The 26,426-nt window shown below is 44.2% G+C and overlaps 1 long non-coding RNA gene across 1 annotated transcript; it reads right to left on the minus strand.

The window, feature by feature from the left end:
* Positions 1–543: 543 nt before the first annotated feature.
* On the minus strand, positions 544–20,663 carry LOC115460675. The gene is made up of 3 exons (XR_003940535.1): positions 20,598–20,663; positions 2,134–2,186; positions 544–856 (listed from the first exon to the last, which is right to left on the minus strand). It is a non-coding gene; the product is annotated as an uncharacterized LOC115460675 (long non-coding RNA).
* Between the last annotated feature and the right edge of the window lie 5,763 nt (positions 20,664–26,426).

Genomic DNA, 26,426 nt, shown 5'->3' on the forward strand with positions numbered 1-26,426 from the left:
ACGTTTATTCAGGAGTTATTCCTATACAATAGAGTCTGAGATGGAAATGCTTCTGTACACCCTTAGTCTGTACATTTAACAGCCTGATCTGGGGATCAACATGCAGATAGGCATGCAGGTAAAAAACCACGTACAGACCATGTATATCATCACAGAAAAGGAGACAAAAAAAGGAGAAACATGATGATTTTTTCAGCGATGGTACTGTAAATGAGTTGCGTTGAAAGACTCTTCCACAATACCCTCATGGTAATTTCTTTCCTCTTTACCAAGCATTTTGATGGTGGAGGGTGGAACACGCTTTGGGCATTTTACCTCTTGTGCACTGTTGAATTCCAGCTTGCCGAGTTTACCCAAAGTCATCAAATTCTGTCCCCAAATTAGTATTTAGAAAGTTATTAAAGTGGTTTTCTTAAGGGAATTCTTTTCATGTATTTTCAGTGAACTCACTTCTGCCCCTATCCCACCCACTTTCACCTTCTTTCTAAAATCCAACAATTTTAATTCAATGCAATGTTTATTTATTTATTTAACACACTTGTACCCCACATTTTCCCACCAATTTGCAGGCTCAATGTGGCTAACATCAAACCGTAAAGGCAGTCGCCAATCCGGTAACTATACAGATAACATAGTGTAGAGGACAGGGAGATTAAAAAAAAAAATGGGGTATAAGGGCAAAAGGTGAAAGGGTAAAAGTGGTCAATACGGTCCATTAATTTGCTGTGTTGCAGAATATATGGACTTATGTTGGATCCTTGGGGTAGGTCTTTCCGAACAAGGTGGTCTTGAGTGATTTCCTGAAATTAAGATGATTGTGGATGTTTATACATGGCTTCATATCCAAGTTTGAGACCTGAGCAGTGTACAAAATAAAATCCTAATGAAATGCAAATTAAAACGCAATGAAAATAAAATTACAAAATTCATAAAAGCTAATCAGCAAACTAAGCTCAAGTGGAGGAGTGGCCTAGTGGTTAGGGTGGTGGACTTTGGTCCTGGGGAACTGGATTCGATTCCCACTTCAGGCACAGGCAGCTCCTTGTGACTCTGGGCAAGTCACTTAACCCTCCATTGCCCCAGGTACAAATAAGTACCTGTATATAATATGTAAGCTGCATTGAACCTGCTATGGGTGGGAAAGTGTGGGGTACAAATGTAACAAACAAACAATGTTGGTACTATGTGAGATTCTGTTGCTACTATTGGAGATTCTGGAATGTTGCTACTTTTGGAGATTCTAGATGGAATGTTAATGTTGCTATTCCACTAGCAACATTCCATGTAGAAGCCTGCCCTTTCAGATCGGCTGCGCAGGCTTCTGTTTCTGTGAGTCTGACATCCTGCACGTACGTACGACGTCAGACTCACAGAAACAGAAGCCTGTGTGGCCACATTGCTGATCAGGATTCTACATGGAATGCTGCTAGTGGAGGAGTGGCCTAATGGTTAGCGTGGTGGACTTTGGTCCTGGGGAACTGGGTTTGATTCCCACTGCAGGCACAGGACGCTCCTTGTGACTCTGGACAAGTCACTTAACCCTTCATTGCGCTAGGTACAAATAAGTACCTGTATATAATATGTAAGCCACATTGAACCTGCTATGAGTGGGAAAGCACGGGGTACAAATGTAAGAAAAAAAATCTAACATAAAACTGCATTAGTGCTTTCTTGTTCAATTTGAACTTAGTTGCACATTTTTGTATTCTACACTTCATTGCCTTTTATTGCAACTGTGCTGTTATTATATACTTAAAATTCAATAAAATCTCACAGAAAAAGAAATTCTATTGCAATCTATCTAAATGCCATTTTTTTAAACAGAAAGAAAGGTGACCTTGATCTGGTATCTTCTGATAAACCATTCTGAACCCATGGGTCTGTTCCTAAAAAAAAGTTTGTTCTGTCTGGGCACCAATTTTATGCCTTTTATTGAAAGAATGGCCAGATGTTTCTCAGTTTGCGCACAAAATGTTTTGATGAAACATACTTCGCAAAGCTGTCGCCAAAATAACCTGGTCTAATATTATGCAACATCTTAAAAACACGTCAGTAGTTTAAAAAGAATCCTTACATCTACATGGAGGCAATGCAAGGTGACCCAACAAGCTATCGCCCTATTCTATCTCTTACATTTCAGCTGCTGTATTCTGTAATAACCGTAGTTGACCCAAAGTCAGGTAGATCTACAAACGAAAAAGCACAATGTCACGTTCTTACAAGATGGTCTGTTTAGTGACAGAAGTAAATCTTTAGGTAATAAGGGGTTCTTGAGTACAGAGCAAGGGGTTATTATAGAATCTATCTTTAGATTAGTTACAGGTTGGCAGCCTGCAGGCTGAATTCAGCCTTCCACTGAATTTTATGAGGTCCACAAGACAATGGGAATTATACACAGAAAATGTCATTAACCAGAGTTTTGGTGATTTTAAATACTGCATCTCAAATATTTTCAGAATAACCACTCCAGCAGTTTTTTTCCCATCACTTTTAGTTAAAGTTTTACTTATTTATTTATAACAGAAGGTCTAAGCAGCTCTATACATTTCCAGTCCAGACATTATGCAATGTTATAGCCAGTGCATTTGTTCTAGCAAAAAAGGTGCCGGTACTCAAATGCCAGGCTACCCTTCAGGTGTAGGGTAATCACTGAGGGGCCCACCCCACAATAGCCAGGCCCCCTGCAACCAGTCACAGAATCTATGACAAGGCAGAATTGGTGTGTAGGGCCTGAGCTCTTTCATTAAAACTTGGGGACCATGGGTCAATTTTAGCAGACAAAGGAAAAGGTGCCAGTACTCAGTACCCCCAAGTACCCCCTCAAAAAAAGCCCTGGTTATAGCCCACCAGGAATAGTATTGATTTTCATGCGATCCTCAGTGTATAAAGGTAGCCCACCCCTGGACTGGTTGGTCAAATATTAAACATTTCTGCAAAATTATAACTGTCCAAGTTTTATTCTGTAAGTTTTGCCTCTCATTACTTTAGCTAGTAAATTTTCACAAAGGACGAATTCATAGTGAGAACATTTAGGCTAGGAAGGGAGCAAAAGTCCAAGTGAGCAGATGAGATCTTATGAGACTTTGGCTAAAGACAGAGTCTAATTGAATCAGGTCAAAAGAGAGTTAACTTGTCCCTAACTGTCTGTATCTGTAAGTATTTAATGAGTATTTCATATCCTGTGCTGAAGCAGAAAGTTGATAGAAGACAATTTGATTTTCCTAACCTGAATTGACCCCACAGGACTGGGAGATGCAAGATTGTTTCAGTGTCTCTAACTGTAAAATGAATAAAACAGGCATACAAATTATTTATTAGGGAGTTATGTTTTTCATGTTAGTTAATGCATTTGTAGTCTATTAGCATTCAGGATCACTGAGACAGGCTCTGTAAGAGAATGGGAAATTGCACCTCCAAGACTGCACTGGGAGACATACGTATGTTGCCTCAACATTCCACATGTGAATCAAGACAAATCTCTGTTATCAAGGACTTTCATTACTGTTGATTTAGCTCAATGAGCTTGCAAGTCATGCAAACGGGAGATGAAAGATCTATACTAGATCAGGAAACAGGTGTTTATTTATGGTACAGTTAGAAGACCCCACTGGAATGGTGGGAGGCCAAGTTTGAAGGGTCTGGTCTATTAGAAACTAGGCCAAGGTAAAGTTAAATTGGCTTAGCCTGCCAAAGTCTGCTGGAAAAGCAGGGCCCAGCCTAAGGACCAGATTAGGGCTTGAATAATCTGAAGATAAGATGGATGCTCAAAGACAAAATGGAAACTCTAACGTGGCAGTTATGGAGTGGAATTTCCCCAATTTCTTCATCTGAGTTAGAAAAAAAAAAAGTGTTTGTTAGAGAAAAAAACCCCATCATGCCAGGTGTCAGAGTGGGGAAATTTTCTGATGAAATAGAGGCGGTACCGGGGTTGCGGTTGAGCGAGTTGGAAAAAAACAAGATTTGCATTAAGTTGAATACAGACCCATAGGTTTGCATGCACCCAAAAATGTATATAAGAGAGAACATTTCTGGGTGGGGTCGGAGAAGATTCCAATTCCATCCAGAGATGCTGTCGGATTGACCAGTGGTCTGATTGATGTTCTTGGCTGTCTTATACTGGTTCGGTAAGAAATAATAAAAATATCTGGGCAGACTTATACGGTCTGTGCCAGAGCCAGTGGTGGGAGGCAGGGATAATGCTGGGCAGACTTATACAGTCTGTGCCAGAGCTGGTGGTGGGAGGCAGGGATAGTGCTGGGCAGACTTATATGGTCTGTGCCAGAGCCGGTGGTGGGAGGCAGGGATAATGCTGGGCAGACTTATATGGTCTGTGCCAGAGCCGGTGGTGGGAGGCGGGACTGGTAGTTGGGAGGTGAGGATAGTGCTGGGCAGACTTATACAGTCTGTGCCAGAGCTGGTGGTGGGAGGCGGGACTGGTAGTTGGGAGGCGGGGATAGTGCTGGGCAGACTTATAGGGACTGTGCCAGAGCTGGTGGTTGGGAGGCGGGGTTGGTGGTTGGGAGGCAGGGATAGGGCTGGCCAGACTTATACGGTCTGTGCACTGAAGAGGACAGTACAAATAAAAAAGTAGCACATATGAATTTATCTTGTTGGGCAGACTGGATGGACCGTGCAGGTCTTTTTCTGCCATCATCTACTATGTTTACCATGTTTACTATGTCTACAATCTATCTTTCTTATCTTTTCCTTATATAATATCTAAAAGACTAATTAATCTTGGGCATAAAAATGGTTAGTAAAATAATCATACAACCCACACATAGAGACCGAGAGTCAGATAAACGCATAACTGAAATAGATATAAGCCTTCAGGGAGACTCCTCTCTGGCCTCTGGACGGCTGTCCAGTACACCATAGGGGCAGTTCCGCCCCCATTAAAAACACAGGTCAACGTCTTAAACAGAAATATATATATATATTTTACAGGATGCAGAAGTTAATCAGTCATTACTTTCATAGATTTTTACTTCTAGAAGGTAATCCAGATACTGACTAACCTACGCATCGCCTCTACCAATGCTTTCCAATGCAATGTAAGATTAACATGGGGTCCATACAGAACAGTTGCCTTGCTGTCTTGATTCCATCCGTCCGTCAAGTTTTTGAGACTCTGGTGGGAAATATCTCAACGACGCTATAGAATGTTAATCTTGAATATGAATTCCTGAGCTTTTGTTTTACTTATCAAAGTTCTTCATGACATTTCTGCTTTCCCCGTTTTTTCGTAACTTAACATTCTAGGCAGCTGTTGAAAACTGTTGCTACTTTTCTGCCAGTAGTTTCTCAGCTACAATGCTCTAGGGCAGTAATTCTCAACCTGGTCCTTAGGACACACCTGGCCAGTTGGATTAACGGGATATCCACAATGAATAAGATGGATTTACATACCAAGAAAGCAGTGCACGCAAATCTGTCTCATGCATATTCATCGTGGATATCCTAAAAACCTGACTGGCAGGGTTCGCCCTGATGACTGAGTTGAGAAGCACTGCTGTAGGGGTCATTCTAGAGCAGTGGCGTACCAAGGGCGGGGTGGTGGGGGCGGTCCTCACCGGGTGTCAGCAGGTGGGGGGGGGGGTGCTCCGCTGGTGCCGCAGTCCCCACTTGCCTACCACCAGCTCCGTTGACAGACGACCCTCTTCTCCTACCACCCGGCCGGCACCCAGCCTTTAAAAAAAAAACCTGTGAAGCGCCTCGAGTCTGCTCTGCTGTAAATGAAGCAAATTGCCTCATCGCATTGGCCCTTCCCTCACTGTGTCCTGCCCTCTGATGTAACTTCCTTTTTCCACGAAGGCGGGACACAGTGAGGGAAGGGCTGACGTGATGAGGCGATTTGCTTCATTTACGGCAGAGCAGACGCGAGGCGCTTCACATATTTTTTTTTAAAGGCTGGGTGCCGGCCTGGTGGCAGGAGAAGAGGGTCGTCTGTCGACGGAGCTGGTAGGCAGGTGGGGACTGGGTTGGGGAGGGGGGAAGCTCAGATGGGAGAAAGGGACTGGGTCTGGGGGGACTCGTATGGGAGAAGGGGACTCGGTCTGGGGGGCTCAGATGGGAGAAAGGGACTGGGACTGAGTGGGGGGCTCAGATGGGAGAAGGGGACGGACTGGGTCTGGGGGGGGCTCAGATGGGAGAAGGGGACTGGGTCTGGGAGAGGGGTTCAGATGGGAGAAGGGGCCTGGAGCTGGAACTGGGGTCTGAGAAGGGGGCCATGCCAGGGCAGGTGGGAGAATGGGTCTGGGGCTGAAAAGGAGGGCCCTAATGCAAGGCACGTGGATGAAGGGGACTGGAACTGGGGGCTGAAAAGGAGGGTAGGTGGGATAAGGGGGCTAGTACTGGAACGGGGCTGAAAAGGGGACAGGGAGAAGTGGCTGGGGCTGAAGCTCAGGACTGGTGGGAGAAAAGGGCTGGGGTTGAAACTGGGGGCTAGAGGAAGTTTGTTCGTGAGTGATTACTTCTGGTTACTCATGCCTTGATACAGCACTTCTCTAGCGAAACTATGGCCAGAGTCGGCGTGCTGAACCAATGACTCACACATTTTCCTGCACTCGCACTTGAAAGCTAAGTTTGGATTTGATTCTTTCATGCTTTATTTGGATCCCTCATATATTCTGTGGAGATAGCATTTATATATATCAAAGGGTTTTTTGCCTATGACGAAAATATACCCAACATTTACATACACAAAAACTCCACCCTTGTTATTAACCTATAACTATTGGGTTGGAGGTTAGGCTTGAATCAGAGGCTTTTTCCCTTACCCATTCATCTTCTGCTCCCTCTCCCTTCCCTCACACCCCCTAGTCCCATCCATCTTCTGCTCCTTCTCCATCTCTCTCTTACTCTCCCCCCTGGTGGTCTCATTTTTTTAACCCTTTGCCAGCTGGTCTCGCCCCGTCTCTCTCAATTTCCTTCCAGCAACCTCCCCGCTGCCGCCACAGCACTAGAATCTTCCAGTTCTTTCTCTCCCTCCAGCCCCATGCCACCCGGTATCATCCCCTCCCCCTAGTCTTGCAATCCCTTGAGTCGCCAGCAGCTTCATCGAGAAAGCAGTACAAACATTGCTTTAGACCTGTCCCTGGAAGCCCTTCTCTCTCCTACAACTTCCCGCATACACGGGAACAGGAAGTTGAAGGAGAAAGAAAGGTTTCTGGGGGCAGGTCTAAAGCAGCGTGTGTACTGGTTTCTTGCTGAGGCTATTGGCGCATCGGGGGATTGGAGGGCGGGGGCGATACCTGGTGCCGCGATGCTGGAAGGAGAGAAAGATGGATGCATTCTGGAGATCTTCTCTTTCCTGTCGGCTGCCTAAAAGCATGTGGCTATGGCAGAACTCAAAGGCTGGCTGTGCATTGATTGGAGGAGCAGGGAAAACTGGGTGGTCCTAAGCTGAGATTGGGTGGCACCAAAAAAATCCACGCAGTAAACATTTCCGCCTAAGTGTATTCTATAACTGGTGCTTAAATTTAGGCGCGGTGTATAGAATACGCTTAGTTGCTATCCCCAGCGTCTAAAACTATCCGCCTTCGTCAGGTGTGTAGCTACGGGTGGGCCTGGGTGGGATTTTTTTGGTGCCTTATATAGAATCTGGCCCTAAGTGGTTATGTTCATTGACACTAACCGGTTAAGTGCCACTGAAAATTATTGCTTAGCCGCAAAAAGGCAATTTTACTGGTCAGGAGCCATTTCTGGCTAGTTAAATCGTATTGAGTATCGAGGCTATAGATTATAAAATATTATAATTGACGTGTGTATGTGACAGATATTGCCATTTTTCAGCACGCCTGTGAAAAAGGCCTCTTTTTTTTGGCCGAAAATGGACGTACGACAAAATCAAAATTGCTTCGCGTCCATTTTGGGTCTGAGACCTTACCACCAGCCATTGACCTAGCGGTAAAGAATCCAGGTGGTAATGACCTACATGCGTCAAATGCCGCTTGGCGCGCATCCATTACCCATCTAAAAATAAGAAATATTTTTCAGATGCACGTATCGGATGTGCACCAAAAATGAAATTACTGCAAGAGCCACATGGTAACTGAGCAGTAACTCCATTTTGGCGCACGTAGACGCTTACGCGGCTTAGTAAAAGGACCCCTTAGTAATTAGGTCCAAATGGACATACAACTGCTACCTTTCTTCATTACGGAGTTCAAACCACTCAAATTCTTTTTGGCTTTTGCAGTGAAACTAGTGGGAAAGCTATTCTAAACGCACATTATTTTGACATGAAAATATTTGTCGTAGCCCAACAAAAGCAATTTGGAACATACAGGAAGAGAAGTCGCCAACGGTGATCCATTGATGCCCTCTGCTCTGTCCACAAATATGCCTGCAAAGATTTATTTGCTCAAAGACATATGTGCCTTTTATTCACCTCTGGAGTCCCTCAGGCCTAAATATATTTATCCTGCTCAAAGTTGGAATAAGCCCAGACTGGAGTTCGGCTGCAGTTGTAAAGCTTGCAGGCTTCCCAGGGGAGTGGTTTTGACATTTTAAAAACTTTTTCACGGGTAGGGGAAAATAGGAAAACAAGCAGGAAGAAACCATCTTTTTTCACTCGGTTAGGTAATACCCCTATTAAATTTTTAACAGCTTTTTCTCTGTTTAAACACTGGCTAAACTTTCCCATGCACAGACTGGTTTTAAAAGACCCCTGTGGCTATTCCCATTGGGAATGGGGTTTCTTTCTTTATTTTCATATTTGTAGACTGCTTCCTCCCAGAGGGTGACCAAGCCATGGACGCCAAAGGAAAATAAGCAATCATGAATACAAATAGCAACAAAACAGTTTGTAATCTAACAACAAATGTCTCTTACTGAATGAGTTGATGTTCTGTGTTAACTGGCAGATTATTATATTTTCTTGACAAAAAAACAATCAAAATAGCCCTCAGTGTCCCTGTAGGTTGGGAGTTATAGTATATTGTAGAGAGACGGATCTATTTTGACATGGTTTACAGGTTATATTTTTTTTTAGATTCAATATACCGCCCTTCCTGCAAACATCACAGGAAGGTTTACAACTTAAATTTAAAAAAAAACAATTAAATAACGTCAATTAAAAACTGGAAAGAAACCATTCGTAAAAATAGCAAAGGAGAGAGACAGAAAATAGCATGAATTCAAAAAATGCAATGAAGTAGTGCGTACTGTTGAATGAATTAAACCAAAAAGGAAAAGAAAGCACCAAATAAAATGAAAAACGGTTGGAAAACTGCAAATAAGATCTCAGCAGCTATGCATTAACCTGGCGTAGATGTATGCATGCAAATTCTGACTGAAGTGAGTCCGAAGTTGCGTCAATCCAAGCTCAGCAGTATAGGGAGGGCCAAAAGTCCACAGTGCAGACAGTCTGTAGAGTTCACATGTATTTATACAGGTGGTCTAGGTATTACAGGGGTGAATAATTCCTCAAGGTCCTGTCTTTTAACAAGTTGGATAAACAGACAACCTGTTGAAAGAGGAGTTTCTTTATTGCACGCACGTCTTCCTCACACTGCAAGAACTCCTAGAGGTTGGCAGAGAGCAGGGTGTAAAATTTGGCAATGAAATTGGTGAGTTTTTACGGATCACTGGGAGGGAGAAAACAAGTGTTCTTGCGAAATTTTGCTGAATATCTTCAGCTGGTGGCCCCACTGTATAAAATCTACACCAAATCTCACTAGAATTCAAGTATTACATTAAGATAAAAGAAATAGTCATACTAACTGCACTTCACCCAGGGTAAAGCAGTGTCTATACACAGCGTAACCCCTAGGACTAAAGGTAATACTAATAGTACATACATGCTGCAGGTACATGTTATAGTGAACTTATTCATGAACCCACTGTAGCAGGAAAGAGACCACCAAAATTAGTAAAAAATTAAGAGGACTAACCAAAGTCCCTACCATCCTGGAAGCCAGAATGAGGGGCAATTGTATAGCAAATCCAAGAAGACAGGAGGAGCCTCCACGGAAAGTCAAAGCAAAACAGCAAAAGTAGAGGCTGACAAATGCGCAAACCAATAGGGAGATAATCTCAAAAACCAGTTTATTCAGAACATTCATATCAATATCAAGGACCCGACACGGTCCGTGTTTCGGCGCCAAAGCGCCTGCCTCAGGGGTCACAATCAACTTTCTCTGAGAAGAAGCTGATAGGCTTGAATTCCTTTATGTATGCAAGTTAATCCACAGAGAGAACAAAGGAACAGCCAACTGATTGTGACCCCTGAGGCAGGCGCTTTGGCGCCGAAACACGGACCGTGTCGGGTCCTTGATATTGATATGAATATTCTGAATAAACTGTTTTTTGAGATTATCTCCCTATTGGTTTGCGCATTTGTCAGCCTCTACTTTTGCTGTTTTGCCTGGGCAATTGTATAGAGCAGTTTGGTAAAAAGAAAGAACAGAAGACTATTGAGTGCTTTCAGAGCTCAGCTGTGCATTGTCAGACATGGTTTGATTTCTATTCTGATTTTACTTGTCATTCTCTTAGGGGTCTTTTTCTAAAGCTTAGCTCGAGTTATCTTCAGCTGGGCCCATTTTATTCCTATGGGCGCTGCTGCAAATAACTTGAGTTAAGCTTTAGTAAAAGGCCCCCCCTCAATATCTAGTACATAAGTAATGCCATACTGGGAAAAGACCAAGGGTCCATCGAGCCCAGCATCCTGTCCATGACAGCGGCCAATCCAGGTCAAGGGCACCTGGCAAGCTTCCCAAACGTACAAACATTCTATACATGTTATTCCTGGAATTTTGGAGTTTTCCAAGTCCGTTTAGTAGTTGTTTATGGACTTGTCCTTTAGGAAACCGTCCAACCCCTTTTTAAACTCTGCTAAGCTAACCGCCTTCACCACTTTCTCCGGAAACGAATTCCAGAGTTTAATTACACGTTGGGTGAAGAAAAATTTTCTCCGATTTGTTTTAAATTTACTACACTGTAGTTTCATCGCATGCCCCCTAGTCCTAGTATTTTTGGAAAGCGTGAACAGACGCTTCACATCCTCCTGTTCCACTCCACTCATTATTTTGGATAAACTTCTGACTTTCCTTCCTTCTCTCCTATCTATCTATGTAAAAGGAAACCTCTCTTTCCACTTGCAGAGTTTCTGACTTTAAAAGTTTCTGTATCTCTGAATTCGTGAAGGGAAGTCTTGCCTCACCAATCTAATGCATTTTTTTGAGGGGGTAAGCAAACATGTGGACAATGGGGAGCCGGTTGATATTGTATATCTGGATTTTCAGAAGGCGTTTGACAAAGTGCCGCACGAAAGACTCCTGAAGAAATTGCAGAGTCATGGAATCGGAGGTAGGGTATTATTATGGATTAAAAACTGGTTGAAAGATAGGAAGCAGAGAGTAGGATTGCGTGGCCAGTATTCTCAGTGGAGGAGGGTAGTTAGTGGGGTCCCGCAGGGGTCTGTGCTGGGTCCGTTGCTTTTTAATGTATTTATAAATGACCTAGAGATGGGAATAACTAGTGAGGTAATTAAATTCGCCGATGACACAAAATTATTCAGGGTCGTCAAGTCGCAGGAGGAATGTGAACGATTACAGGAGGACCTTGCGAGACTGGGAGAATGGGCGTGCAAGTGGCAGATGAAGTTCAATGTTGACAAGTGCAAAGTGATGCATGTGGGTAAGAGGAACCCGAATTATAGCTACGTCTTGAAAGGTTCCGCGTTAGGAGTTACGGATCAAGAAAGGGATCTGGGTGTCGTCGTCGATGATACGCTGAAACCTTCTGCTCAGTGTGCTGCTGTGGCTAGGAAAGCGAATAGAATGTTGGGTGTTATTAAGAAGGGTATGGAGTCCAGGTGTGCGGATGTTATAATGCCGTTGTATCGCTCCATGGTGCGACCGCACCTGGAGTATTGTGTTCAGTACTGGTCTCCGTATCTCAAAAAAGATATAGTAGAATTGGAAAAGGTACAGCGAAGGGCGACGAAAATGATAGTGGGGATGGGACGACTTTCCTATGAAGAGAGGCTGAGAAGGCTAGGGCTTTTCAGCTTGGAGAAGAGACGGCTGAGGGGAGATATGATAGAAGTGTATAAAATAATGAGTGGAATGGATCGGGTGGATGTGAAGCGACTGTTCACGCTATCCAAAAATACTAGGACTAGAGGGCATGAGTTGAAGCTACAGTGTGGTAAATTTAAAACGAATCGGAGAAAATTTTTCTTCACCCAACGTGTAATTAGACTCTGGAATTCATTGCCGGAGAACGTGGTACGGGCGGTTAGCTTGACGGAGTTTAAAAAGGGGTTAGATAGATTCCTAAAGGACAAGTCCATAGACCGCTATTAAATGGACTGGAAAAATTCCTCATTTTTAGGTATAACTTGTCTGGAATGTTTTTACGTTTGGGGAGCGTGCCAGGTGCCCTTGACCTGGATTGGCCACTGTCGGTGACAGGATGCTGGGCTAGATGGACCTTTGGTCTTTCCCAGTATGGCACTACTTATGTACTTATGTACTTACTAATTGCCTAACTTAAAATTGCTCTCTTGCACTGTGCTTTCATACTTCTATGCTAAAATTGTCTTAAAAGGTACTTTTAATATCAGAACTGTGTTTTGAACCTTCTGTGCTGGTGAATTATCTAATCAGTCTGGTTGCATTGAATCTGGTGACTAATAGACTGTGTATCTTTGGAGGAGGGACAATTGTATAGAGCAGTTTGGTAAAAAGAAAGAACGGAAGACTTCTGAGTGCTTTCAGAGCTCAGCTGTACATTGTCAGAATTGATTTGATTTTTGTTCTGATTTTACCTGTCATTCTTTTACTATCTGATAAACTGTTGACTTTCGTTCCTTCTATCCTTTCCAATAAATAAGGGGGCGTAAGCATCTACGCGTGCCCAATGCGAGCCAAAACTGAGTCACCACACGGCTACCGTGTGGCCCTTGCGGTAATTTCATTTTTGGCACGCGTCCGCTACGTGCACGCGCGCCAAGTGGCATTTGGCACACATAGGTCATTACCGCGTGAGACTTTACCGCTAGGTCAATGGCTGGCGGTAACGTCTCAGACCCAAAATGGACACGCGGCAATTTTGATTTTGCCGAACGTCTATTTTTGGGGAACAATTTTTAAAAGGGGGCTTTTTTTACAGGCGTGCTGAAAAATGGATTGGCACGTAGCCAAAACCCGCGCCTACACTACTACAAGCCATTTTTCAGTGCACCTTAGTAAAAGGACCCCTAAATAAATACATATATACATACATACATAAATAGGAAACTTCTTTCCACTTGCAGAGTTTCTGACTTTACAAAATATTGTCACAAAAGAGAGGGAATACAGTATACAAGAACAACCAAACAAAGCAAAAACTGGGCCTTCAGGACTGAGAAAAATGTAGTTCTTTATTTATAATGGAGACCCGACACGGTCCGTGTTTCGGCGTACAAACGCCTGCATCAGGGGTCAAGGGACTCCTATAGGTCAGCAAGATAATAAGTTGACAAAGATGTGGAATAAACAATCAGGTTATATTACCTTTCAGGATTCTCACTGTGAAGTCACTGGTACAGTGGTACTTTGTACGCCGAAACACAGACCGTGTCGGGTCTCCATTATAAATAAAGAACTACATTTTTCTCAATCCTGAAGGCCCAGTGTTTGCTTTGTTTGGTTGTTTACAAAATATTGGCCAGGCCCACATAAATTCCGGCCGCCTGCCTGCCAGCCACAAATTATCCCCCGATACTCAGTGCCGGTGCCCTGACATGGCCTGGCACTGAATATCAGGGAATAATTTAGCTGGCAATGATCGGCATTTAATAAAACACTGACCGCTGCCAGCTGAATATCAAAGGAGTTTTTTTTAAATGTCTAGAACCTTCACTTTTGAATGAACCCTCTCCACATCTGCCTTAATATTAAACCACACTGGATACCAGATGATCACCTTCTATATCCTCAGAAACATTCTCCCTATTCGCTAGCACTAAGTCCAATATGGCTCGTACTACGTGAGTTCCATTAGCAAATGCTGAAATAGTCCCCCCCTGTAGAGAAATCAGGAACTTCCTGCTTTTAAAAGACCCCAGTCAACATCTGGCATATTAAAATCACCTATTAGTTATACTTCCCTTTTCACAGCTATATTTTGAATATCTTCAATTAAATCTCTGTCCACTTTTCCTGACATCAGGGGGTGGCACGCACACACACTAGATTGACACAGAACTTCTACTGGCCGGGAATATCTCGAGCCGTAGCTGACTATTGTTGAATATGTGATGTGTGCCAAAGAGTGCGTAAGATCCAAGATCACCCCCGAATCCTGTACCCATTATCATTATCAGTGAGCCCTTTGAAAGAATAGCTGTAGGACAAATCAAACTCGGATATACACATAAAGTATCACATTTTTTTAAATTTTTTGTTACATTTGTACCCCACGCTTTCCCACTCATGGCAGGCTTAATGTGGCTTACATATTGTATACAGGTACTTATTTGTACCTGGGGCAATGGAGGGTTAAGTGACTTGCCCAGAGTCACAAGGAGCTGCCTGTGCCTGAAGTGGGAATCGAACTCAGTTCCTCAGGACCAAAGTCCACCACCCTAACCACTAGGCCACTCCTCCACTGTTGCTACTATTTGAGATTCTACATGGAATGTTGCTATTCCACTAGTGTAGAAGTCAGCCCTTGCAGATCACCAATGTGGCTGCACAGGCTTCTGCTTCTGTGAGTCTGACGTCCTGCACGTACGTGCAGGACGTCAGACTCACAGAAACAGAAGCCTGCACAGCCTTCTACATGGAATGTTGCTAGTGGAATAGCAACATTCCATGTAGAATCTCCAATAGTATCTGTTTTATTTTTGTTACATTTGTACCCTGCACTTTCCCACTCATGGCAGGCTCAATGTGGCTTACATGGGGCAATGGAGGGTTAAGTGACTTGCCCAGAGTCACAAGGAGCTGACTGTGCCTGAAGTGGGAATCGAACTCAGTTCCTCAGTTCCCCAGGACCAAAGCCCACCACCCTAACCACTAGACCACTCCTCCACTCCATACTGTGTAAAATGAGTTTATCTTGCTGGGCAGACTAGATGGACCGTACAGGTCTTTATCTGCCGTCATTTACTATGTTACTATGGATATAGTGGGGCCTCTAGCTGTCTCTAGCTGGACTGGGAAAAGATATATATTGACAGTGGTGGACTTTGGGGATAGACCCTCTAAGTGGCCACAGGGTAGCCCCAGGCGGGTGGCTAGGTATTTTGTGACATTAAATGTTAACACTATATATAGTGCCTAACCAGTGCATTTTGTCTAGCAAAAAAGGTGCCGGTACTCAAATGTCAGGCCGCCCTTCAGGGGTGGAATGATCATTGAGGGACCCACCCTACAATAGCCAGGACCCCTGCAACCAGTCATAGAATCTATGACGAGGCAGAATTTGTATGTAGAACCTGAGCTCTTTCATTAAAATACGAGAACAAAGGGTCAAGTTTAGCAGACAGTGGAAAAGGTGCCGGTACTCAGTACCCCCAAGTACCCCCTCAAAAAAAGCCCCTGTGCCTAACTCATATGCATACATATTTGAGAGTTGCACGGGGACAGAAATCTTATCAATTCCTGAGGTCCCTGATGGAATCTTACCCATTCCCACCCATCCCTGCAAGAATTTAACCCATCCCCACTCGTCCCCGTAATAATTTAACCTGTCCCTACATTAAAGAAAATTCCGGTCGTCTTTCTCAGTCTCTCTCTGGGTTTGCGCAGCAGTACTGCAGGCAAGGAAAGGTTGGAAGTTGGAACACTCTGGAGCGCACATGTAAGACTTGTCTCTGATTCACTGGCACTGTGTGCTGAGAGGTCGCCACATGCAGGCGCCAGTAGGCCAGGTGACATCTGATGCTCATGTCTGTGTCAGAGTTGAAGTTTGTGCATCAGCCCAGGGCCAGAGAGGATTAGGATTAATAGTAACATGGTAAGTGGTGGCAGATAAAGACCTGAACGGTCCATCCAGTCTTCCCAATAGTCACACGCTTTATTAATTCATGATTAAATCAACAATGAGCTTGCTATTATATACTTGATTATGGTCTTTCTTTGGTGTTTCTGAAACATAGACCATAGTAGTCTGCCGGGCCCTATTCTTATGTTCCAACTGCTGGAGTTGCAGTCAAAGCCCACTCCAGCCTATTCGTCTTCTGATTTGCCTGACGCAGACCATAAAAGTCTGTCCAGCACTGTCCTCATGTTCCAGCCACTGAAGTTGCTGTCTAAGCCCTTTCCAGCCCATTCTAAACCAGATTGCCATATATGAGACACTGACCATACAAGTCTGCCCTGTATCAGCCCTTGTTCATCACAGCCAGAGTCACCATCTAAGCATCACTCAACACATCCACACACATGTAGCTATTTAAGTTTAGGGTTTTTTATAACTCCCATTTTCTAATTAGAGATCCTCTATGTTCATCCCACGCCATTTTGAATTCTGTCATCATTTGTGTCTCTAACATCTCCTTAATGGAAGACTTTCCACATTTGTACTGTTAAAGCAAGGAGGAGGAGACAGCACTCAAAGAACTTGGTATTTGGTAGGTGAGAGGGTGGTGCAGATGTAGCTTATGCTTCCACGGGAACCCCACAGGGACTGCTCCTGTCCCCATGGGAACCATGAAGAATTGCTTCTGTCCCCGCAGGAACCCCACAGAACTGCTTCCATCTCTGCAGGATCCCTTAGAACCCCGTTCCCGTGCAGGGAGCAGGTACCTAAGAATCCTGATAGGGTTACTGATGGGACACTTCTTGATCTCCAGAGGAGCTAAGAGTAATTGGTTAGGGAGGGAAGGCAGACAAGTCATTGGGTGTGAAGGGGTGGAGGGCAGCATTCTGGGGTTTGGGGAGGGTGGCTGGTGAATATATGGCATAAGATGGTATTACAGGGGTCTCCTTGTCTGAGGGAAGTTGAAGTGATGATGACAATGATGGGATGGTGACTAGGCAAGGGTGTTTTCTGTTGCATTTATTGGAACCATTGGCAATATAGATCAGACAAAAGAAAAAGGTCATGAGGATCTGGGTGGGAGACCAAATGTTAAAGATTAGTGTGTTTGTGGATGATATTTTACAGTTCATAGACAGGCCACATCACAATTTGCAGGTTTGAAAATGAATCTCAAAAAATCTATGGTCATGACCTTGTGCCTGTCCTTGCCAGAACACTGGAGACAAGTTTTTCCCTTATAATGGGAACCTGAGAAATTCAAATATTTGGGGGTGTAGGTCCCTAGAAACTTGGATGAGCTGTATAGATTGAATATGAGTGTGGCAGTAGGGTATGGATACAACTGGAGCTTTGGAAGAATATTCCATTGATGCTTTTATTTAGAAGTAGATTATTTAAGATGGTATTTCAGAAGGAAGGCCCTAGTCTGTCTTAATCGCTGCCAGTGAAGGCATGCAAGTGGTTGAATAACCATGGGGGGGGGGGGGGGAGGGGATGGAGGAGGAAAGTATGGGGAGGTGCCAGCTCGGGGGAGGAGAATGGCCACCCTAGAGGTTTCCAAAGGCTGCCACTGTCCCCGCGGGCCTTGAATTGAAGAACACTGCATTACGTTGTCGTCCTATTTCTTCAGCGCAAGAAGTACAAAAAAAAATAATGTATTTCTTACATGACAACACAGACAAAAGAGATGTGGATGGAGAAAGATATAGCTTTTATTGGACTTTTATCAAATCTGAAGTGAAAGATTCAGAGCAAGCATACACTGACGAGAGGGAATGGAAAAGTGAAAGGTGCACACAGTAATTTACAAACACAGACAAATGGATCACTGGAAATTGCTAATTCCCTGACAGATAATAAACTGATTATCCTTGTATGAAATCTACAGTCTGTAGTATTTAGGCTTATTTTGGGGATTAAAAAAAGACAAATGATTTTTTTTTTCTAGCAGCAGAAAGCATAGCCCTTTCTTGTCAACAATCTTATTAATTTTGTAGATGGACAGAAAAAGAAGGGTTAATGAGATAGAGGGAGAAGGGGGACTGCAAATCAATAGAAGGCATATGTGAAGGCGTATATGTCTATTTAGGTCTTTTTAAAGCTGGTCGTTGTGCTACTGGAAATCTTCAGCTTATGCTGCTAAGGTCACTCACATTTGAAGGTTTTCTTTCCTAAATGGTGCCTGACACTATCGCCCCTCTGTCCCAGTGATGAGAAGGAGTCAGTAAGGTCGACACATCGCTCTGACGCCCAAGGACACAAATCCTGCCAACTGCCTTTGTAACCTACATGCATATAACAACAGTCAGCGGCTCAAGTCAACCTCTCTCTGGCAGCGTGCTGTGATTGAGGTGAAATAAGCATTTACGCGGCTGACTAGACCATAACACTGCTACTTCATGCAGTAAATTACCTTTTTTCTTCTGCTCATCTCACATTGACTGTTGTGCAACCATGACTAAGGTGCTTGCCAAACATTATTGGAATAAAGTAGGGGGATGCTTGTTTGCATTTAGTGTCTTCCTTAATTGGTGTTTCCATTGCACTTTTCCGTCTCCCCTCAAGTACTTTCAGGGTCACAGGTCAGATCAGTCTTTAGAAAACTGCCATGTAAGACGGACAATGGTTCTTCTCCATTAAAGGTACAAAGCTCTGCTTGCATAGGGCGAATTGCTCATCTGTGTCTCCTTTATCTCAATCTATCCAACGGCAATTGGTAATGATGTTAACAAGATTTGGAGATATTAAGGTCTTTTGTGTGTAGGCAACTGGATTTGTTATATATTTGTATAGTAATGACTGTCTTGGAAGCTCCTACCGACTAGATAGTGAAGTAGAGAGGGAAATACCTGAGTAGTCATAATTTATCATATAAAATATAGATGTAGAGTAAGCATGTAGAATGAATTATTTTTGATTGAAGAGATGTTTTCAGAATAAGTTACTAGTGGTTTGAAATCTTGGTTTGAGAAATGCTGGGCAGTTTGTTTGACTTTACATCAGTGGCATAGGGGAGGCCTTGGGAGCCTCCCCCAAACATGAACTCTCCCACCCCCTAAACTCAATAGGAAGCCCTTAATCCTTCCAGCACCTGTTGGGGTTTTCCCTGGTGGCCATGGAGAGGGCAGGAGCTTCTACTTTCTCCCCTATTCTCCATGAAACTCCCTGATAGGTGCCAGGAGGAATATTAGGGGCTGTTCTTGTTTGAGGGGCATCAGGGGTGTGGGAAGGTCCATGTCTGTGGGAAGTTAGGGATTGGTGGTGGACAGGTTATTTCCCATACCACCAGTGGCGTTCCTAGGCTGGCTGACACCCGAGGCAGATCGCCAATGCGCCCCCCCCCCCGGGTACAGCGCGCGCCCCCCCCCGGTGAAATTACACCCACCGGGTGCATTTTTACCTGCTGGGGGGGGGGGGGGGGGTGCCGCACGCTTGTTGGCTCCGAGTCCGCTTGTTCCCTGCTGCTCCCTCTGCCCCGGAACAGGAAGTAACCAATATTTAGCTCCTCACCACATATGTAAACTGCTTAAATTGGGCCGCATAAATAGCAGTCCTATCTTTAAGTGGTTTGGCTTATGCGGGCAAGGGCTGACTATTGACTTAGGCAGCTCCTGAATCCCCCAGATATTCAATACCTGTCAGGGCCCGGTAGTGAATATCTGGGGGGAAAAGCTGGTGGCAGTCAGGAAAACGCTCACTGCTGCTAGCTAAATATCAGGGGGACAGTTTTTAGTGCATGCTAATATCCATTAGCACATGCTCAGCTTTGGTAAAAAGAGCCCATGTCCCATCCATGCTCCTCCTACATGTATACCCCTCTTGCAGTTACATGCGATAGCATCTACTTGCATCTTAGTCATGCATATTCATGCTATTTCCCTGCATTTATGCATGCAAAGGGGCATGTAAATTCACATGCAAATTCATAGAATTGCCCTTAACCCCCCCTGATTCTATATATGGTGACTAAAATTACATGCGCAGATTGTGTGTGCAATTTAATTGTTTAGCAAGCCAAGTGGCGCTGATAATTGTTAATAACTATACCTTTTTGTTGATATGAGGGAATGTATAGGAAGTTGCTAGTCTCCCTTAATAACACCCCCTCACAGGATTACCTTAAGAGGCTAGAGACTTCAGTGTATAACAGCTAGGGCATGGTTCAAGCAGCACAGCTAGACTGCTGAGCCAGGAAGGCAGGGCCCAGGTTGAGACAGAATTAAAATCCCTAGAGGGGGGAACAGAACGGAGAGGTCCAGAACACGGAGGAAGGGTCCTCAGGGGGTTCCCAGGAAGGGCCGCAGTGTCTGAAGATAAGCCCGAGAGAAGAAGGGAACTGCCCTCCACATTTGCTTCCACTATAAATACGAGGGAATAGAACACTGCCAAATAGGAAGTCTTTTTCCTGGAAAGTTTGACCTTGTGTGGCCAGACTAGGGGTGGGCCTGGGTTAGAGAAAAGCTGTATCCTGCATTTTGAGTTCTGCAAGTAACTAACCCTGGGAGGACTTTTCTCCAATTTTATAAGCAACTATATGTGCAAGCCAGCTTGCCTGTGCGGTAAAGACACTTCAGTACATTTTGGTTTAAGAAGTAATTCTTATTTAAATTCCATACCTGGTCCGGCTGTTCTGTGAAGGCTCAGCCCTCGGCCCTTGCTCATGCTATCACAGTTGGTTCATCATGCAGAAGGCTCACCTTGCCAGCGATTCAGTGATTAAATTCCTTCCTCTGGGAGACATGATTAATTATTAATTGATTCTGTCTTCATGATTTTTAGATCGTTGAATGATACCCAAATCCAAGGGGTTGTCCGCCAAAGTAAGGGTGGAATTTATAAGTTGGAAATGGCCTTTTGTGCTTTTATACTTTTTGCCACTTTAACTACTTTTCCAAAAGCAGCAAGCACAATAGTTGAGAGGGCTTATCATCGTCACATCATGCTCACTGAAACTTGATTCTTAGAAATATTTACATGCCCAAAACACAGCAGCAAAAATAAGAAAAGGGGAAGGAACAGTAGGAATCAGGGGCGTAGCCAGACAACAAATTTTGGGTGGGCCTAGGCAAGAAGTGGGTGGGCACCAAGTGTTCTCCCCCCTTCCAACCACCACCAAAAAAATATTTCAGCTGGCAGGAAAATGCTTCTTTCCACCTTGGCAGTATGCAGCAGGCATGCGCTGAAAACTGAGCGTGTGCAGGTGCCAGTATCGTGGAGAGTAGCGTTTTTGTCACCATCAGGAGGAAGTCTTCAGCTGGCCAAGCTTGAGATCCCCATCAGCTACCGCTAAATGTGTGCTACAGTTGGGTGGGCCCGAGCACTAAATGGGTGGGCCCCGGCCCACCCAGGCCCACCTTTGGCTACGCCACTGGTAGGAATTAGGGATGAGTAAGGGAGAAATATTGTTTTCATTTGTTATTCCATTTCATTTGCTCTTTTCTATTGTTTCCTTAAAATTTCAAGCTATTTTGTTTATTTCATTCTGTTACTTTTTAAATTAATTAAAGACAACAGGAGACGTGTTTCCTTCAAGTCTTGACTCTACCATTGGGATTGTCATGAAACGTGCAGACAGGCAGCAGCAGCAGAGGCAGCAGCAAAGAGGCACCAAAGACCTACGGTAATTCTGTAAAGAAGGCACTTGACAAATATGAGGATAAATAACAAGAATACTGACATATACACTCATATCTGTGCAGATATACGTATAAATGCCAGAAGTCAGGCTACATTCTATTCTGTAGCAATGCGCATACATTCTATTGTGTGTAGCTCGTAGGTGGACATTCACATAAAAACTGAATTTTTTTGTGGGGTTAATTATCTCCTAGGTTCTGCCCGGTACTGGAATAGACCTGTCCAGTACCAGCGAGAACCCCGAGAAGGCTGATTAGTTCTCCAATCTGACTCCATCTCTGAATAGAATAATTCACTTACTTTTTAAGTAAACCAAGGAATCATTAACAGATATTAATAAAGAGAATGAGAGGCAGGTTCAATTAAAGGATTTATGATTTATTACTCACCCAAGGCAGGTTACATAAACACGATATTCTTATGGGGAGATCTCCGATAGGGTGACACAGGTCTACCTCTAGCCACGGACTCGTCAGACTCCTCCCTTATAGGGAGGCTGTCAACCATATTTATACTCTCCCCATCACATTAGGTTCTATGGAGTTCTAAAAAAACTACTTCTGCACAGATGGCCCAGGTGGCCGAATAACAGCTTTTTTTCTCTTAACCGCAGATTCTGGTATTTTTACCCTTGAAAAAAGTCCCCCATCTTTTTCCGGCAGACGGGCAGCTGTTTTTGTCCACAAATGTTCTTTCTCACTTCTGCTTTTTCATGCACCTGGTACAAGGTCCCTCCCAGCTATCTCTGCGGTCAAAATCTATTTTCGTCACTCCACACTATCAAACTAAAGTCACAGTAAGAAAATGCTCTTTTGAAATCAATCCTCCCTTGGCCTGTATTTCCCAGCAACCCTTGGGCTGGGCCAAGCTCTTCCAGCAGGTCCCAGGCTGGGTAGTAGGCCTCAGGCTTGTACCATATTTATACAAAACATAGGCCATATGGTCTTTATCTGCCTACGTTTTTCTATCTAGTCTGCCCTTCTATGTCATCTACTCTCCCTATCACTCTCTTAGAGATCCCAAACTCTCTTGAATTCAGATACTCTTTTTGTCTCCAGCACAGGAGGCCATTCTATGAATTCACCATGGAAGAAGTATTTCCTCAGGTTAATTCTATCCCCTTTCCAGTGGTGTTCCTTGGTTGGCTGCCACCTGTGGCGGATCGCCGCTGCACACCTCCCCTGGGTGCCGCGGCAGCCGCGCACCCCCCCCCCCGTGCATCACCTCCCCCCGGTGCATCATCTCCAACCCCCCTCTCCCTCGGGTACCTCCTGGGGGTGCTGGGAGCAGCTGCGTGAATGTCGGCTCCGCCGGTTCCTTGCCCCGGAACAGGAAGTAATATCAGAGGGAGCAGAGAACCGGCAGAGCCAACAGCTGCGCAGATGCTCCCTGCACGCTCCTGCAGTATGCGCCCAGGGTGGACCACTCCCACTGCCCCACCTTTGGTACAATACTGCCCCTTTCACCTTCATTCTATGCCCCCTCATTCCAGAGATTCCTTTCGATTGAAAGAGCTTCACCTCCTGTGCATTTATGCCACATAGGTATTTAAATGTCTCTATCATATCTCCTCTCCTGCTTTTCTTCCAAAGTATGGGTGGAAACTGGGTGGAGCATAGTCGGAGCACAAACTTAACATAATTTACTGAATACTATAATCTATGTACATATCTCTGGAATCTCGTACATGAATATTGGCATTTATATACATTCAACTTTTGGAGGTAATTCTATGAGTGGGGGGGGGGTATCCTGGTGCAGTTCAGGGAGCACCTGTTTTAGAATGGCATCTGGCACCTAGATTCTATGACAGAATAGTGATATAAGTTGACATCAGTGTACACCAGCCATAGACCTGATGCAGTGGCGTAGCAAGGGCAGGGCAGTGGGGGCGGTCCACCCCGGGTGCACGCTGCTGAAGGGTGCAGAGAGCAGCCACGCACCTGTCGGCTCTGCTGGTTCCCTGCTCCCTCTGCCCCAGAACAGGTTACTTCCGGGGCAGAGGGAGCAGGGAGCCAGTGGAGCCGACAGGCACGCGGCTGCTCTCTGCACCCTCCAGTAGCCAAGAATGCACCCGGGGGGGGGGGGGGGGCGCTTGATGTGCCGGAAAGGGGGGTGTCATTGCACCGGGGGGGGGGGGGGGGGTGTCATGCTGCTCCTCACCACATATGTAAACTGCTTAAATTGGGCCGCATAAATAGCAGTCCTATCTTTAAGCAGTTTGGCTTATGCGGGCAAGGGCTGACTATTGACTTAGGCAGCTCCTGAATCCCCCAGATATTCAATACCAAAGCCTGTCAGGGCCCAGTAGTGAATATCTGGGGGAAAAGCTGGTGGCAGTCAGGAAAATGCTCACTGTTGCTAGCTAAATATCAGGGGGACAGTTTAAGTGCATGCTAATATCCATTAGCACATGCTCAGCTTTGGTAAAAATAGCCCTTTAATTAGGAGACATGCCCATGTCCCATCTATGTTCCTCCTACATGTAAACCCCTCTTGCAGTTACATGCGATAACATCTACTTGCATCTTAGTCATGCATATTCGTGCTAGTTCCCTGCATTTATGCATGCAAAGGGGCATGTAAATTCACATGCAAATTCATAGAATTGCCCTTAAACCCCCCAATTCTATATATGGCGACTAAAATTACATGCGCAGATTGTGTGTGCAACTTAATTGTTTAACAAGCCAAGTGGCGCTGATAATTGGCCAATAACAAGCAACAATTGGCAATAATAACAAAACGTTCGTAACTTTCTATGTATATTCTGTAAAGTGGTGAATGTAAATTGTAACACATGGCTCTCAAAAGGGAGCATGGTCATGGGAGGGGCATGGGCGGCCCATTTTTTTCCATGCTGATTTTTTTCAGCGACATATATAGAATCTAGTCCTCAGTGTCCAACAACCCTGTGAGAGGTGAAAAGTGTCCAAACATTAGAAAGTGAACATTAGAACATAAGAGTAGCCATACTGGGTCAGACCAATGGTCCATCTAGCCTGGTATCCTGTTTTCCAAACAGTGGCCAAGCCAGGTCACAAGTACCTGGCAGAAACCCAATTAGCAGCAACATTCCATGTTACAAATCCCGGGGCAAGCAGTTGCTTCCCCATGTCTGTCTCAATAGCAGACTATGGACTTTTCCTCCAGGAATTTGTTCAAACCTTTTTTAAACCCAGATATGCAAATCGCTGTTACCGCATCTTCCGGCAAAGATTTCCAGAGCTTAACTATTCGTTGAGTGAAAAAATATTTCCTCCTATTTGTTGTAAAAATATTTCCATGCAACTTCCATAAGTGTCCCCTAGTCTTTGTACTTTTAGAACGAGTAAAACATTGATTTTACTTCTACTCATTCTACACCACTCAGGATTTTGTAGACCTCAATCATATCTCCCCTCATCCATTTCTTTTCCCAAGCTGAAGAGTGCTGACCTCTTTAGCCTTTCCTCATACGAGAGGAGTTTCATCCCTTTTATCATTTTGGTTGCTTTTCTTTGAAAATTTTCTAATTCCACTATATCTTTTTTGAGATACGGCAACCAGAACTGAACTCAATAGTCAAGGTGCAGTCGCAACATGGAGCGATACAGAGGCATTATACTATTTTCAGTCTTATTCACCATCCCTTTCCTAATAATTCCTAACATCCTGTTTGCTTTTTTGGACACTGCCGCACACTGAGCAGAAGATTTCAGCGTATTATCTATAGCGACACCTAGACCTTTTTCTTGAGTGCTGACCCCCAAGGTGGACCCTAGCATCAGGTAACTGATTTGGATTATTCTTTCCAATGTGTATCACCTTGCATTTGTCCACATTAAATTTCATCTGCTATTTGGATGCCCAGTCTTCCAATTTCCTACGGTCTTCCTGCAATATTTCACAGTCCGCACATGTTTTGACAACCTTGACTAGTTTTGTATCATCTGCAAATTTAATCACCTCACTTGTCGTTCCAGTTTCCATATCATTTATAAATATTTTAAATAGTACCGGTCCCCATACAGATCCCTAGGAACTCCACTGTTCACCCTCCTCCATTGAGAGAAATGATCTTTTAACCCTACCCTCTGTTTTCTGTCCAATAATTAATTCCTAATCCACACCAGAACATTGCCTCCTATCCCATGACTCTTTAATTTTCTCAGGTGTCTGTCATGAGAAACTTTATCAAAAGCTTTCTGAAAATCTAGAAACACTGCATCACGGCTCACCTTTATCCACATGTTTATTTATGTCTTCAAAAAATGAAGCAAATTGGTGAGGCAAGACTTCCCTTGGCTGAACCCATGCTGACTCTGTCCCATTAAACATGTTTGTCTACGTGTTCTGTAATTTTATTCTTTATAATAGTTTCCACTATTTTGCTTTGTAATTTCCTGGATCACCCCCGAACCCTTTTTGAAAATCGGTGTCACATTGGCCACCCTCCAATCCTCAGGTACTACCGACGATTTTAACGACAGGGTGCATATTACTAACAGCAGATCATCAATTTCATGCTTGAGTTCTTTGAGTAACTTTGGATGTACGTCATGCGGTCCAGGTGATTTACTACTCTTGAATTTGTCAATTTGGTTCAGTACATCTTCCAGGTCCACTGAGACTTCTTTCAGCTCCTCTGCATCATCTTCCTTGAAAACTATTTCTGGTACAGGCAGATCTCTTACATCTTCCGTAAAGACAGAAGCAAAGAATTCATTCAGTTTCTCCACTATGACCTTGTCCTCCCTGAGCACCCCTTTTGCTCCTTTGTGATCTAATGGTTCCACAGATTCCCTCGCAGACTAGAACAGCAGAAA

The sequence above is a fragment of the Microcaecilia unicolor genome, chromosome 1 (genome assembly GCF_901765095.1).
Source record: "Microcaecilia unicolor chromosome 1, aMicUni1.1, whole genome shotgun sequence".
Classification (NCBI taxonomy): Eukaryota; Metazoa; Chordata; class Amphibia; order Gymnophiona; family Siphonopidae; genus Microcaecilia; species Microcaecilia unicolor.